Raw genomic sequence first — 17,916 nt, 5'->3', positions numbered from 1 at the left:
TCTCTTCCTCCACAACTTCTCAGCAGATGACAAAGCACAGCACTTGAGAAAAAAATCCCTCAACATACTGTTATGCATGCCCTACATGTACTTCCATCTGTGCTTTTTCTGTGCCCCCAGCCTCTCCTGCTCCTCCTTCCAAGCACCTGCTCCAGAGTCCTTTCCTTTTCTTCACAGGTCTCACATCAGACATAGCCTGCATTACCTAAATTCTGTCCTCTTCCTTATTAGCTTCTACTACTTGCACCTCCTAGTTTCTCCCATCTGCATTCAAAGCAAAATCCATGTATTCTCTGTTTGAGAGGTGTTGAACCAATTCCTTCTCTTTCATTTTATAAAATCAAGTTGTTTTTCCTCCTAAACATGACAGTCCATCACCACTGTCCTTATTATTCTTATCCTTTGCTAGTGCAAAAATCTACTAATTTGACAGTTTCCCAATTTTCCCTTCCTTTACCATCCATCCTAAATACAGGAATAGATTTTTATGATCTGGTCTCTTGTTTTTTTCCCCTACCTTTCACATCCTTCATACATCTTTTATCTAGACACACAGGTAATTCCAGAAATTCAGCATGTTCTCTTCAACTGTGGACTTTTCTTCTACTCATTATTCCACCTACTCACTGGATCCTTATACTAAAGCCTCCTACTAATCCTTTGTTTCAGCTTACTTATGCCTCTTGCAACAAGTCTTTGCTGCCAGGCGTGGTGGCACATACCTGTGATCCCAGCACTGGGGAGGCTGAAGTAGGAGGATCACTGCAAGTTCCAAGCCATCCTAGGATACACAGTGAACTCAAGGCCAGCCTAAACTACACAGGGGGACCCTGTTTCAAAAAAAATTAAAAAGAAAAGAAACAAAAAATCTTTGTTGGTTATCCAAAACAATGACCTCCTGTAGGTTTTATTCCCCTATATACCACACTAAAACAATGTACCTAGACCAATTAGCTCCTCCACTGGATTTTAACCACCTTAAGAATAAAAATTCAACACAGCATCTCAGTATTTTGCATAATATACAAGATATAATTGCATATATATAATTGCATGAATATTTCACTATCAAATGATGAAAATCTAACTCCCAAAACAGTACCTTTCCCATTGTTCAAATGAGATTATATCTACTGGGCGTGGTAATGCACACCTGTAATCCTAACACTTAGGAGGCTGAAACAGAAGGATCTCTGAGACCTTGTCTTAAAAAACAATAAAAGTAAATATATCTGAAAGTTGTTTTCATTATAGATGAGTTACATTATTTCAGACAAACCTTCTCCCACTAATACAAGTAAACTAACTGAACAAAACATAAAAATCTATATGGAAACATCAGAGAAATGGAACCATGGAAATAATTGGTTCTTTGAAAAGATTAGCACAAAACCAACAAGCATTATCATGGAGAAAGACAATGAATACATTACCAATAACAAGACTGAAAAATAGAACACATTATATCCTATGGGCATTTAAAAAAATCATAAAAGGCAAAACAACTTATAATGCAAGAAGTTACAACAGTGTCAATAATGTACACAGGACTGGTAGGAAGGGGTTTTCTGAACTATAAGCAACTATTTTCCACCCATCCTTTTTTTTTGAGACAGAGTCTCACTTTGCAGTTTGGGCTGGCCTTGTGCCCACTTCTGTAGTTCCCAACTTGCAGCAATCCTCCTGTCTCAACTTCCTAAGTACTGGCTCTGCCTCCAGGGCCCACTAAAATGGCAACTGAGACTGGGTGTGGTGGCATAGGCCTATAATCCCAGCTTTTGGAAGGCTGTAAGAAAGTTCCCAGCTATAAGAACAAGTATCTGTGAAAGCTTGAGAGAATGTTTTCTCTCCGTGTGACTCTCCTTAGGCACAGTCTACATCATCGATCACTTTCCTCTTTGGCCCCATAATCTCCTTGATCAGAAAATTTGGGACACTATCGAGTTACATAACGTTACAGTACAAGTTCTCATATGTCCTGAGTCTTATTCTCTCAGGCTTTCACAGAGAGCACATTGGCCAAACGATGGCCGAAACTCATCCACATGGCTGATACTGACAAAGGTTCTACAATCTGAGGTACAGGATCTCAGGATAAATCCTGAGGAGATTTCACTGACCTTATCAGACCCAAAAGCTACAACTCTTGTTGCATAGGTCCTGCTTTACCTTGGTCTTAACCATCCAGAAGAATAGTATAAAAACGAAATATAAGAAGAAAAGCCATGCTGTTATGTTGAGCTGTAGGGGACTCAGGTCAACAATTTCTGACATTGAGAGTCAAGCGAAGACCCAATACTATTATGGACTATTGGACTTTTTCAGAATATTTTGCTGAGTTAACACACCTATAATATTCAAATAACGGAACTTAACAAAAAAAGAGAATACAGATGAATGTCCATTTTGTATCTGTGTATTCAAAATGGTTAGGATAGATATATAGTTGCATGCTCTTAATGAATAGAGGGATTTGTTCTAATAGTGTTTGTAAATAGGATATCATGTCTGCATCTTGTACGGCAACTAACCACTAGGAAAAATGTATGCAATGTGTTAATTATTGAAACTGTCCTACCAATTTGGTTTGAAACTGTCTCATTGCTATTTGTTTCTCAATAAAATTATGGAAAAAAAAATAAAAATTAAAAAAAAAAAAGAACAAGTCAGTTTGGGGCCGGGGATATAGCTCAGTAGAATAAGCACTTGCCAGGCAAGCGCAAGTGCCTGAGTTCAATCCCCAGTTCCGCAAAAAAAAAAAAAAAAATCAAATGGGTAACCTTTTGGGGCTGGGGATTTGGCTCAGTGGTAGAATGCTTGCCTAGCAAGTTGGAAGCACTGGGTTTGGTCCTCGGCACCAAAAAACTAAAAATAAACCCCCTCTAAAAAAACAATTCAGCTGAGTACTGGGATTACAAGTGTGAATCACCACACCCATTTTAAACAACTATTTCTTAACCTGGGAGGCTATTACATGTATTTCTGCCTTGTGATTATTTGTCATTTTTGTTATACTTAATTAAAACATTTTAAATAAAAGGATCTATTTTGGAAACACAATATGAAGTGTCAACCCTATGCCAATACCCTACTGTAACCTACTCCTTTAGAATAAATTTTGAAATTTAAGTCTAGTGATCACTGCTATACTTCACCCTCAGACTAGTTATGACTTAATTTAGCAGTTTACTGTAACTACAAAACAATGACAATAGTAACTTAAGTTGTGGATGCAATTCACTAGCAATTTAAGTCTATCTGCATATGCAAACTTAAGTATACTGCTATATCCTCAGTATACAGCACAGAATTTGTATTCACTACACAATAAATAAATCTTACAACCTGTAGTATGCTACTCAACAACTTTAAAACTGATGGTCTATGAACACAAGCTAATTAAAATTTGATAATTTTTTTTCAAGTTAAATTAAACTTTTTTAAATGAATTTGGTTGTTACAAAGTTTCACCACGCAGGTCTGACTCGTGGAGATTGGTCTGCTTTCAGCGTCCCCAGCACTGGGATTACAGGCTTGCACCACCAGACTCTGGACAGCTCAGCTGGCTCTAGGGGTGGGGCTGGAGCAGCATGTGGTTCCTCAGATTGAATCAAGGTCCCCACACTTTAAGCTTACCTAAGTAGGTGCTTTAGTTTGCTGAGCTATCACCCCAGCCCTGAAATTAAACTTCTGAAGGATATTTTTAGGGGTTATATTTCTCTGTATGTCTACATCCAATATAAAGGTCTCCCATTTGCATGTGATATCTCAGTAATGTGACCCAATAGCAACATAAGTGTTTTTTCTTCAACTGTTTGTGTAATTTTAAGCATGCAAACACATTATGTACTCCGATCATTTTTAAATCAATCCTTTGAAAATAATTAAAACAAAAGTGATTGTGGACAGTACATGAGTAGGTGTAAATGAAATACAATGTGTCTTACTAAAAGTGAAAGTGAAGTCAACAATGTGTTTCACTAAAAGTGTTGCCTACAGGTCCAAGGACATGATGAAAAGTGATTTATAATTGTGATGCATTGTGTGAGAATTACTGTCCCTTAAATGTAGTCATTAAGTACTACAAACCTATACTAATCAAAATTTAAAAATTAAAAGAATTACTATCCCTTACATATGTGTATAAATGATGTAAAAACTTAATAAATTATATCTTTATAAACAATCTCAATTTTTAAAAATATGGTTAGGGATATTTACTGAAGCATTAACTGTAAAAGAAAAATGTAGTAATCTTTTTTTTTTTTTTTTTAATTTGGTACGGGGGATCAAACTTGGGACCTTGTACTTGCCAGGTAGGCGCTTATGCCACTGAGCTATATCCCCCCCACCCTAAGGTAATCTTAATGAATATCAACTGGGTAGTTAAATTCAATGTATCCATTCTAAGTTTATGGTCACTATAAAGTGAAATAAATTAGACACACATGTTGAAATACCACACTTTCTCTGGTATATGAAAGTGAAAGTGTAAATAAGGATCAACATGTACATAACAGATATTGGGACATAAGAAAACATTGAAATGGGAACAGAAACAAGGAAAGGTGAGGGGAAAAAAGAAAACAGAAGGGAAAAAAATGGAAACAAAGCTTTTGTAAATAAGGAGGGGATCAAGGGTTAAAGAGAAGGGAATGGGAAAAAAAGAAAAAGCAAGATGTATTATGTACAGGCACAAACCCACTATGATAAACCATTATGATTCATGATTATGACCATTAAAACAAAAAAGATAAACATTCAAGAACATATATTTTATAAAGAACTGGAAAAGTTTGTAAGCACCAAACACAAATGATAATTAATAGCTTACATATTTTATGTAAAAAAGAGCTATGCATAAAAATTTTTCATGATAAAATGCTGAATGAAAACTAATATTTATATATGTATATGCTTTCTATTGTTAAAAACACAGAACCAGGGGCCAGGGAGATGGCTGGGGCCAGGGAGATGGCTCAGTGGAATAAGCGCTTCCTTGGCAAGCGCAAGGGCCTGAGTTCAATCCCTGGTTCCGAGAAAAAAAAAAAACAAAAACACAGAACCAGGGACATAACTCAGTGACAGAGTACATTCATGAAGCTCTGGATTTCATTTGCACAAACACACAGTCTACAATTAAAGCAAAGTGTTGTGATTAGCTCTAGAATGTCCCCCATAAGACTCAAAATGTTCAGAGGTAGTTTGTGAAAGATGACTGAATCACAGGGACACTATAGCTCACCGGCTGTTAGGTCAGGCCTAGTTAGAAGAGGGTGGTCACTGGGTTCACAACCTGGAAAGGTTTATCACCCTCCCTGGACCTCCCTTTTCTGTTTCCTGGCTGCCATGATATAAGCAGTTTTCCTCCTCCCGATCCTGCCAAAAGCTCTTTCTGCCTTGGAGTCAGCTGACTATGAACTGAATCCTCTAAAAACCATTAGTCAAAACAAAGCTCTCCTTTAAATTATGGATATTTTATTCCAGTAACAAAAGTAATTGAGACAACTTATGGTATCAAAGAAATAGTGTCACTGCTTTGAGTATACTTAACTGTGTGGTTACTAGTGTCTGGAATTGGTATGCGGGAGGAGTTTGGAAAGGCTTGAAAATGCTGGCTAAAGTAGACTTAGAATGTTGTAAAAAGCAAATATATAAATGTATTTTTATACACTATATATTTATATATTTAGGTGCCAGGGGTCGAACTGACCTTGGCAGGCAGGTGCTTATGCCACTGAGCTATCTCCCCAGCCCCTATAAACGATATTTGATGGAAGATTCTGGTCAGTGCAACACTGGTCATAATGCTGATAGACATACACATTATAGGGTTGGCCCAGGAAGTTTCAGTTGGGAACAAGAACTCCATTAACAGCAGGACTCCAGATGATGTGTGTTATACTCTGGCAGATAATTTTTTTTACATTTTGCCCATGGCCTGAGACTGAGATTAGGGGTAGTATACTAATTAATGTGGCAGAGAAAATTTCACAGTAGTCCAACATTCTGGTTATGGCATGGGTACTATAGGCTGTTTTTAGCCACATTTACTGTAAGAATCTGGACAAATAGCAGAACTAAATAATTTTTTAAACTTTGCTGAAGGCCAAAAAGGAAGTACTTGTACAGCCTATAAACTTGTGGCCAAGGAAAGCTTGATTGCTACACAGATTAGCATTAAACAGAAGCCAAGTATCACTCATGAGGACAACAGGAAAAATGCCTTGAGTGCCTCTCAGGAATCAGCAAAGACTGAAACCCACTCTCACCCTTCACAGGCTCAAAGGTGAAAAACTGTAAAGCTTTATTCTGAGAAACCCCTAGATCTCTTGCTCCAGAAGGCCCACATAGTCATTCAAGCATTCACAGGCTGCTGTTTAATCCAAAGTGGTCTGGCTATTGCTCAAACTGGTGGCAGATCTTGATATTATCCACATGGCGGTCTTACAGGAATGAAGACTACAAGAGCTGTGGGGTTTGGAAGGTTTCCACTCAAATTTCAGAGTTGGACCTGGGAGACCAGGCAGTGTGTTCCTGAAAGGACAGTATGAAGCTGTCAGAGTAAAGCAACAAGTGCAAGTAGAGACCCTAAGACAGCAGTAGTAAACCTATGGCATACATGCCACAGATAGCTGTTTGTTATCACTGAACCCTCTAATACGTTTACCATCACTACCCTAGGAAGCTGGAGATGTGGGAACATAAATTATTTGCTGAGAAAAGCCACAGGCAGTAAGCAGAGCCACACTAAGAGAGAAGCTCTGATGGCAACAACCGGCAATGCCATAGGGTAGCACACTACTCAGCCCTATGGAGTTCACATCTCACAATTTGCCCCTGGTGTTAAGTCAAGGAACTACAAGAATGTTTACCCTATAGACCTTCACAGGGGCTCACAGCTAAGCATTTGCCTTGAGTCTTGTAAAAGACACTAGACTTAGACCTTTAACACCTTGGTGATTCTTAGACTATACATATTCTGCATAAAGAGATGGACATGAGTCATCAGGGTGGGATTTTTTTTTCTGGGTTGTTTGGTTGGTTTGTTGGTTGGCTGGCTTTGAGACAGTCTTGCTATATTGTTCAGGCTAGCCTCAAACAACAATCCTTCTACCTCAGAGTGCTGGGATTACAGGAATGAACCACCATAACTGATCAACAGCCGAGTCTTCTCAGAAACATTCAAGAACTAGGGCTTTTGATTAGATCATGAGAACACTCTAAGTTACTTGCTGTTAGAAGGTAGGGCCTAATTGGAAGAGGTGGGTCAGTGTGTGAGGGTATGACCTGGAAGGACATATCTCCTTCTCCAGCAATTCTACTCTCCTTCCTTCCTGGCTACCATGTTGTCAGCAGCTTTCTTCCTTCAGACCCTTCCATAATGCCCTTCCTGCATTAGAACCAACCAACAATGAGCTAAATCCTCTAAAAACCAAGAGTCAAACAAAATATCTCCTCCCTTAAGATGTGGTGGGTATTGGGCCAGAGGCTGGGGTTCAATCCCCAGTGTGCCTGCCAGCTCCGTCATGGGAGCACCCTGAGATGGAGACTGAGATTGGGTGTGGTGATGCACATCTGTGATCCCAGCACTTGGGAGGCTGAAAACAGGAGAATCACTATGAGCCTAATCTACATGAGACCCTGTATGAAAATATATACAAAAATAAATAAAGATGTAGGCATTAGGCATTTTATCTAGCAGTGAGAAAGTGATCAAGACATACAAAGCAACAGAAATAGCAGTAAAATAGATGTTTTATGTGCACAGGCAGATAAAGTCTTAAAAAGATACCAAAACTTAACAGTATCTAAAGCTTAGTGATAGGATCTTCCATGGTTTTGGTTTTTATTTTTATTCTTTTTGTACTTAAGCACTTCTGTATGTTTGTATTTTTTAATAGCATATACTATTTTTGTAGGTTTTTTTTTTTTAAACACAAGTAATATTTTTAAAATTAAGTAAAAAGAGACAGATGCTGTAGCTCAAAGTGCTTTCTTGCATGCACAAAGCCCTGGATTCAGTATCATACATGCACAAAAAAGTAAATGAAATCAAGTGCCGGCCAAATAAGCTCAGCAGATTATAGTGCTTGCTTAGGCAGATGCAGTGGCTGGTGCACAATGAGAGGGTGATTGAGACTGGGCGTGGTGGCACTCGCCTGTAATCCCAACGTTTGGGAGGGGAAACACAGGCAAATCACTACAAGTCTGATCTATGTAGTAAGACCCTGTAGACCCTGAACTAAAATACAAAATAAATAAATAAATGAAATCAAATTAAAATACAAAAGTTACTCAAAATTTGGACCGGGTAAGTAAATAACAAACATAACAATACAACAAAGAGTTTGGGAAAATCTTACAGACTATACTACTATTCTTCAAGTTCAGACATTTACCTCTGCTTTATGATTTGTCTTTTTTTTTCTTTTTTGTGATTTGTCTTACTTAAATGCTCTTAATGTTTTAGTCAAAGCTGGATGCAATGGCACATACCTATAATTACAGCGTTTGGGAGACTGAGACAGAGACTACCATGTTCAGTCCCACCTGGGCAATTCAACAGACTGTTTCAAAATAAAACAAAATAACGAAAGACTGTAGATGTAGCTCACCCCGGGTTTGATCTCCAGTGCCACAAAACAATATATATTTTGGTCTACATCAATTCTATTTTTAGAAAATTCAAAATTTCAGGTTGCTATGTGTGTAACAACATACTGTCTTACAAAAAACTTTTAATGAATAGACCTATAACATAAAATAACAGTAAAAAATATAATACAACAAAGTATATAAACCAGTAATAGAGTTGCTTATTATTAAGTATTATACATGTAGTATATTTTTATATAACTGGTAGCATAGTAGGTCTGTTTATATCACTACTCTACAAGTGTTTAACACTGCCATATGATGAGTCATATGGATATGATCTCACTAGGTAATAAGAATTTGTCAGCTACACATATATGACAGGGCCACAGCAGTATATCACAGATGCAGTCTACTGTTGACCTTCATTATTTATGTTTAACTATAGTTTATACTCCCTACCTGAGCCCAAGTAGGTAAGAGTTGACTAGACTAAAAACAAAACTGATGCTTACAGTTTTCAGGAAACCAATCTCTCTATGTCTAGTACACATTACATATCAAAATAGTATTTATTAGTATACAAGAAATCAACTTTGAAAAGTAACTAATAAGCTGGGTGTGGTGATGCATACTTTTAATACCAGCACTTTAGAAGGCTAAGGCATGAGGACTGCAAGTTTCAAATCAGCCTGGGCAATTTAGTGTGATGCTATCTCAAAATCACAAAATAAAAAAAGGGTGAGAAAAGAGCTTGTGGGTTCAATAACCAGTAGTGGAGGGAAAAAAACCTTAAAATATCTTGTTAACATGGACTTATATTAATATACTTACATGTTAAAGAATTTATTACAGGATGCGAATATAGCTCAGTGGCATAGTACCTGACTGGCAAGCACAAGGTCATGAGTTCAATTCCTTTTTATTTTTTTGGTTTTGTATTTTAGGGAAGGGTCTACAGGGTGTTCAGGGTCTTACTACTAGATAAAACCCGTAGTGATCTGCCTGTTTACAGCCTCCCAAGAACTGGGATTACAGGCCACCACATGCAGTATCAATTGCCATTTCAGCGTGCCCTGGGGGTGGGGCCAGCACAGCAGGGCCAGGGTACAAACTCCCCGGCTCCTGTGCCTATTTGCAGGCACTTTAATCTGCTGCACTATTTGGCCCACTCTGTGAGTTCAATTCCTGATACAAAAAAAAGTATTACATTTTTTTTTTACATTGTATAGTTAATTTTGTCATTTTACCTTTTACATTTTAACTACAAGTCATGCTAGTTAAATCTAGCTATATAATTTAATGTCAAATTATATCAAATATTTATATAATTTGGTAATAATAAATTCCCAGGAGGATGGCAAGTTCCAACCCAGCCTGCAATATCCTATCTCAAAATAAAAAATAAACAAAGGGCTGAGAACATAGCTCAGTGCAAAGGCTCTTGGCTCAATCCCCAGAATCACAAAATAAATAAATTGCAATCACTCTTAATCTCTACAAGATTAAAGCCTCAGACCACTTTAGGCTTTCAGGCCACAATCTGTTGACCTATAGTCTAGGCTACCCAGTAAACCATCATTAGTGAGGCATTTTTAAATAGGGTCAGGCCAGGGAGGTAAGTGCCTGCCTGTCAAGAGCAAGGTCCTGAGTTCGATCCCCAGTACCACAAAAGAATAAAATAAAATAGTAGGATTACAGTATTATTCTTTGTGTAAACTGTGTTGTTTCTATCAATAATACATGATCAAAATATTTTTAAAAGTTTAACAGGTCAGTATTAACTAACATATCAAACAGCAGTGAGACAGCAAATGAGGTTCAAATTTCTTTCAATGAATGGTATCACGTATATCTAAAATGTATAAAAAAAACTTTTTAAAGTTGAATAGGTGAGGAAGAGTAGTGACTACAAAGCAAAACCAACCCACGGAAAATTAAAATTATCAACACCTAACCAACTGTGCCATACAATCTTTTTTCTCTTTTTCATGCTATCTTCTTTCTCTATACCTTTTCTTATATTCATTGTTTCACCCATTTCCCATATCTATTTCCTTTATATTTATCAGGTCAACCCAATAATCCTTTTACATCTCAGATGAACTGATGGTGCCACTTTACTAGCTTCCTATGAGATGGCTTTTATCTATCACTTCTTTACTCATCAAGTTCAAACTCTTTATATCTGGCATTCAAGTTCCTTCACGATAAGTCTAAACTTACGTTTAGGATTGACTCTGAATCACTTCCCCACAGCAGGAATCCTAAAGTTCTTCTCTGCTGTCCTCTAAATAAACTCTATCCCTCTAGAACCTTATTCCTGTAACACTATTTGGACGAAGATGCTGTCATGGAACAGTGCAATACAGGGAAAACAAGGGATACACATGAAATATTTGTCATAAAGATTATATATAAATATCTTCACTGATAAACTACAGCTTATCAGTGATAAACTACTGTAAACTACATTTACATACTTTGTTCATAATTTTAAATTCAGATTATATTAATCTTTTACTATGTCAAAGTAACAGAAATACCTCTATCATTATCATTTTATACTCATACACACTTCAGGTTATTTTTCTTTCCAATTATGAATTTGTGACAAAGGGATATAATATTACACGAAGTTCTCCATTTAACTTTTTTGGATATTGAGTTAAGCTTAAAAGACCAAATACAAAGGGCTGGCCTGTTAGGTCAGAGGACTACAGTGCCTGCTTAGGCAGAGAACAGCGGCCAGGGTTTGATCCCCAGCATACAGTGGCCGGCCCCACCTACAGAATGTGCCTTGACTAGGCATGGTGGCATGCATCTGTAATCCCAGCACTTGGGAGGCTGAAAACAGGGGAATCACTATGTGTCCAATCATACTGAGACCCTGTAGACCCTGTCCTAAATGCATGAAAAAAATAAAAATAAAAATAAAAAATAAAAGGCCAGGGAGATGGTTCAGTGGAAAAAGCGCTTCCCTGGCAAACGCAAGGTCCTGAGTTCAATCCCCAGTTCCTCCAAAAAATAATAAATAAATAAAAGACTAAATATAGCCAGACATGGTGGCACATACCTGTAATCCCAACACTGGGGAGGCTGAGGCAAGAGGAATGGCTGCAAGTTCTAGGCTGGCCAGGGCTACAAAATGAGCTAAAAGCTAGCTTAAACTCCTTATCAAAGCCCTGTCTTAAAAAGACAATAAATAAATAAATAAATAAATAAGCAAATATTCTGCAAGAAGAACAGTTAACATACTGAATTCCCTCACTCTTCGCAGCACTGTAACTTCAGCCAAAACTGTGTGACCTCCACAAATGTTTTGTTTTTTCCCTCAATGGTGAAATGACAGTAACTCCTACTTCCCAGAGATGTCGTAATAATGAAATGAAAGGATGGAAATAATTTTACTGTGCTTCATATAAAGCACTCTAGAAACAGAAATTACCAATGCTATTATTAATACTCAAAACCCTAACATAATACTTATTTTAGTACTGTTTTGTTTTGGGTTTTTTTGAGGCAGGGTCTCAACAGGTAGTTCAGGCTGGTCTTGAACCCACTATGTAGCCCAGACTCATCTCCAATTGTCTGAGATCCACCTGTCTCAGCCTCTTGAGTACTGAGATTACAGGTGTACACCACCAGTCCGGGCCAGTACCTTTATTTTTGTTGCTTTTTGAAAATTTGAGCACAAGGTAGTAATACCTTATAATAGAAACGAAATAAGCAGTGTTTATACTATGTGTGTGTTATCACTCAACCCTTTATGTGAAGATGAAGAGAATGAGTGAGAGAAAAAGGACAGACATCTCCTGGAGACCAGTAGGGAGTATTCAAAAGGTAAATACTGCCATTCGACCTCTCTGAAAATATGCAAATGACGGGAAAAGTACGCTTACTGAGCTTGACAAAGGTGCACAAATATATAAAAGAGATTAAATACGTGCGGGGTTTACTTCAAAATTACTCAGCAAAGGGGAGCAAGACTAGCTATGAATTGTTAATCACTGAAAGGGCGCGTTGAATTACAGGCTTCTTCGTATCATTCCCTCAACTTCTCTATAACACGAAGATTTCCATTATAAAAAAATAAACAAATAAAATAAACGCCAAAGGCTGGTCTTTTCTTTGGGACCTGATGCCAACTGGGCACGGTTAGGAAGATACACAGGAAATTCTGGAAGAAGGAACGGAGACACTAAAACCCGGGCCAGGAGAAGCCGGCCTGGGAGAGGTGAGACGCGCACCCGCCGTGCCAGGAAAGGGCGCGACACCCTAGGGGCCCGCAGCCAGGCGGCCAGCAGGAAACTGGGGAGGTGGGGAGGGGGCACAGAGGGCAGGGGGAGGAGGTGGCTGAGAGAGAGACAGCGAGCGGGCCCAGGCCTGAGGCGCGCACCGACCTCCCCCGGCTCCGCCGACGCTCCGGCTCAGCAGGGCCCTCGCCACCCGGTTCCCTCCAGCGCAAACGCGCCTGTAGCTCACGGAGCCTGCCGCTCTTCCCACATTCCCAACCCGGCTCCTTGGCTTCTGCCCTGTTACCACGTCGTCCCGCCTCAGTCAAGCCGGGACCACTTTCCTCCCCGCAACTTTTTCCAGTCAACAGCCCCACTTACCGCCGCCGCGCGGCAGCCAGCTCCCTCACCAGGTACTCGGGTTTCCAGAGAGGCTGTCCCGGGAGGTTGCCGCCAGTCAGCCAATCCCCACCCCGAGCCGGGACCACACTGACCAATTATCTGTCTGCGCCGGCTCGGAGGCGGGCTCAGGGAAGCCGCCGGCGGAAGCAGTAGACTGACCCGAGCTCCCGCGGCCACCTTTCGCTGTCGTTGTGCGCATGCGTGTCCCCCGAAAGGGCGTGTGCTTTCGTGTGCTCTGGAGTTTATCATGGCTACTCACCGCTGGTATTCAGTTTTGTGTATAAACCTTATGCTCTTGGTGAGCGTGTAGTCCCGAGTGTGTGAAGAAGATATGTTGAGCCCTTTTCGTCACAAACCGTGGGAACTTGTGTTTACCAGGCGGCTCTCTATGCGGACCTCACATCCGGGTCCGCGTCTGTTTAGGAGCAGGCATACAAGGTTGCTTAGAGTGGATGAAGACTTTATTTTCCGTAGAAGTTGTTTTCAAATCCAAGACAAATAAGCAGGATGTTGTCTTCTTCTTCTCTCTTTTCTCTCTTTCCAATTTATGGAATTTTGAAAAAAGATGGAAATGTCATTATGAAGGCAATGTTTACAATTTGAAGAATTGACAATATTAAGAATAAATTTTTCAATCATGTTTACACTTTCTAAAAATTTAAAAACAGGCTCCAGGCCTGGTGGCACATGTAATCCCAGCACTCAGGAGGCTGAGGCAGGAGGATTATTGAGAGTTCAGACCAGCCTGGACTACAAAATGAGCTCAAGGCCAGACTTAACTGCATAGTGAGACCCTGTCTCAAAGACAAAAAAAAAAGTTTAAGTCATTCTTAACACTGCAAAGAATTGAAATCACATAGAATGGTGTAGTGAGCTGACTGCTTTGCTGGCTTCTTTGGATGTCCTAAACAAAGGTTTCCATTTAATTTTTTTTTTTTTTTTTTTTTTTTTTCCATCTCTATTTCCAGCATTCATTTAGTTTGATTCATTGGGGCATGTAATTTTTAAAATTTGAATAGGCTAATCCAGATTTTAAATAATCTTGTGAAAATATGAGCATTTCATGTACAGTTAACCATATTCAGTATTGTAATATGTATAGGATTGATGAAATATTAATATGTATAGGAGGTGAGCTCCATTGATATTTCTTATTCTTTGTTTTTGGAGACATTGTGGCTTACATTACACAGGCTTGACCCTCCCACCTGTGGAGCTGAAATTACAGACATTCATTTCTCTATGCCTGCCTCATTGTTCTTTTTGTCCTTTCAGGAAGTTATTGCAGAGTGACAGTCTCTCTTACCTCCCATTGCAGTTGATTTCAGAAGTTGTTGAGCAGACAGGCACCTGGGGCTTGATGTTCTTGCCCTGGCTGGCCAGGCTCTTCCTGTCCAGGGTTTCACCCTTTCACCAAGAGCCTTAATAATTCATTTACTCAATAAGGGCGTCTTGAAGGCCTACTATGACAGCACAAAGATTGGAAAAAAAAAAGTTTTAAGCTACATGCTGAGCAAGCCTACAGGGTAAGAGGAAGATATAAATCCAAATTTAACCTGTGTGATCAAATGTCATAAAGGAACTAGGGATGAACCTATGAGATACACCTGAGCCTGCAGAGTGGCTCAGGGGAACACTTCAGGCAGGAGTATCTGGTCTGAGCTTCCTGAAAGACCAAGAGCTTCTGAGTTAAAACAGCTGGAAAAAATAGACAGTGGAAATTCTGGAAAAGGTCAGTTTGTTTTTCTAAGATATGTTGGGGTGAATTTCCTGCTGAACTAATACTTGTACTTCAGGACCCCAAGCTTGCACCACCCTTTGCAAGACCCAAGAGTAGACCCAAGCCCTGAGTTCATATGGCCAGGTGTTATGTTCTATGTTTTAACAGGAAAATGTCCGAAACCAACCCTCAAAAGGAAATTGGTTAAGAATGATCTTTTTTCTTTTTTTCATTCCAAACTTCTCTTCCTTCACACATGATTTTATCCTAGATTCTTTGGAGTGGCCCTAGAAATCTTTGAGATCTGGGTAAGAAAAAACTTGGGTTGCTTTGTGATGGGTTATTGTTGGGTCTCCTGATGGTGGAATGACTTGTAGGAATTCTCCTAGCCAAGTGGTATGGTACTTTAATGCGGTGAAACAAGGGCCTATTAACATTTCTCATGGCACCTGATGCTGGAAGTATGTAGCTAGTGGAGGACACAGAAAGTTAGAAAGGTGCTGAGCCCAAAGCTAATCCAGGGCGAAATCATCCAGTCACCACACTTTTAAAATTGTAGCCAGAGCTGGGCTGGTGTCGCACACCTATAATTCCAACACTGGGGAGGCTGAGGCAGAAGGATGACTTCAAGTTTGAGGTAAGCCTCGGCTATATAGTGAGTTCAAGGCCAGCCTGGACTATGTAGTGAGACCCTGTCTCAAAACCCCAACACAACAACAGCAATAACAATAACTAATAGATAAAATTGTAAAAAGATACTTTGCTTTTTATTTATAATAAAATTTAGAAGAACTTTAGTTTCATCAAAATAGTTATAAGAAAATAGCTCAGTAGAATAAGCGCTTGCCTGGCAAGCGTAAGGGCCTGAGTTCAATCCCTGGTTCCGCAAAAAAAAAAAAAAAAGAATAGTTATAAGAGAGTACAAATATTCCTGTGTACCCTTTATGCAGTTTCCTCTTGTTATGGCTTATATCTAGATGTCCCCACAAAGTCTCATCCAGTCATAGGTGGGGCTTTTTCAGAGGTGGCTGGATCTAGAGTGTGTGATGCTAGGATTGATTCATGATGCAATGCTGGGCTCAAAGGTTAAGGGTGTAAGTGCTACACATTCTAAGTTATTTGAATGAGGTATAAGGGATAGAAAGAGATACAGACATCCCTTACTTGTTTTGTTACATTTTGCCCTCCATGATCTATATCTCTTTTGTGATGTCCCTCTGCCAAGCCACCCTGCCTTAGAGCCAACAAATTATGGACTGAAACCTCTACAGGGAAGCGCTTATTCCACTGAGACATCTCCCCGGCCCCCATGAAACCTCTACAAACTGTGAGCTAAATAAACCTTACCTACTTTAACTTCTGGGTGTTGGGTATTTTGTTTCAACAATAAGAAAAGTAAGACATCCCTAATGTTACTGTGATATAGCTACAAAACCAAGCATTGGTAAATTGCCATTGATTAAACTCTAGACTTCATGTGTTTTTAACTGTCTCCTATTTTCTGTTCTAGGACCCAATCCAAGATGCCATGTTGCTGTCAGTTGTTATATCTCGTTAGTCTCTGATCTGTGACAATTTATCTTTACCTTTTCTTATTTCCATGACCGTGATGTGACCATAATAGTTTGAATTCCATCTGGTTAAGTATTAGATAAGATATCCCATGATGTGAATTTATCTGATGCTTTTCTCATAAAATTAAAGTATGGCTAGAAGGTTTGAAACTAATACACAATGAGTCCTTATGATACTAGCATAATTTATTACTAGTTATTTAACCTTGATCATTTGACTATGGTAGTGTTTGCTAGTTTCTCCACTGAAAAATTACATTTTTTTTTTCTCCTTTCCAAAACCTCTCCTTGGAGAACAAGTTACTAAATCCTTCTCAGTCTCTAGGGGACTATAATATTAAGCCTCTAGTACTAGATAGAAATATCTTACATACATTAATTGGACTTGTTCTCTAATTCAATCATTTGTATAGACACCTATATATTTAGTTCATGCTTGCTTTAATTTATACCATGGTTTTTATTTTGTTGTTCAAATTATTCCAGCTTTGACTACTGGGAGCTCTTGTATTGGCTTGTGTCTCATTTTGTTTTGTTTTGTTTTGTTTTAACCTCCTTTCTAGAACTTCAAGATGCTCCAAGCTCACCTTATATGCTTACTAGTCTAGTCCTTGAATCAGTCATCTCTCCAAGGAGAAATGGAACAGTATTTAGACACCAATATCTAGGCAATAAGTATGTGCATTGCTGAACGTCTCTGAATTGCAAGAGAGCCAGTAAATATATTACCTCCTTGATTTATAATTCTTAGTTTACATCTCTTGTGATAGCCTTAAAGTGATCCCAGTGAGCTCTTCCTCCTGCTAAATTCACTCTTGTATGAACCCTTCTTCCTAAAAACAAACAATATCTGGTGAATTGCTTTTTTTTTTTGTTTTTGTTTTTGTTTTGTGTTTTGAGACAGGGTGTTTCTATGCAGTTCAGGCTGCCCTTGAACCCACTATGTAACCCAGGCTTGCTTTGAACTCACAACAATCTACCTGACTCAGCTTACTGAGGGCTGGGATTTTTTCCAATTAATTTTTTTTTTTTTTTTTTGCTGAACTGGGGATTGAACTCAGGTTATTGCACTTGCCAGGGAAGCGCTTATTCCACTGAGCCATCTCCCCGGTCCCCTTCCAATTAATTTTTATTAGTAATAGTTGATTTTTGGCTCATTGTGCCATGCACAGAGCTATTCTCTTTAAACACAATTAATCCTGACCACAATTTCATTGAACACTATTATTTTACTGTCTCACTTTAGAGCTTGGAAAACTGAGTTACAAGGATGCTGCTGCTCCTGAATTGTAACCAATGGCTAACCTGAAATTAACTCACATGGGTGAATTCCAAATTACCCTGAGTGCTTGAGCAAACTCACATACAGCCGTTGATCCTGTGGCCT

At 39.0% G+C, this 17,916-nt stretch overlaps 1 protein-coding gene across 1 annotated transcript in view; it reads right to left on the bottom strand.

Moving 5' to 3' along the window:
* The window catches only part of Mtfr1 (mitochondrial fission regulator 1), a 50,169-nt gene extending 36,884 nt beyond the window's left edge, over positions 1-13,285 (bottom strand). Inside the window, exon 1 of the mRNA XM_004637561.2 lies at positions 13,215-13,285. The gene's annotated coding sequence lies outside the window, so the exon portion shown is untranslated. The remainder of the gene's footprint in view (positions 1-13,214) is intronic.
* Positions 13,286-17,916: the final 4,631 nt, after the last annotated feature.

Source organism: Octodon degus, unplaced genomic scaffold, assembly GCF_000260255.1.
Source record: "Octodon degus isolate 3935 unplaced genomic scaffold, OctDeg1.0 scaffold00091, whole genome shotgun sequence".
In the NCBI taxonomy this organism is placed as follows: Eukaryota; Metazoa; Chordata; class Mammalia; order Rodentia; family Octodontidae; genus Octodon; species Octodon degus.
This window is presented reverse-complemented; position numbering and strand designations above follow the sequence as displayed.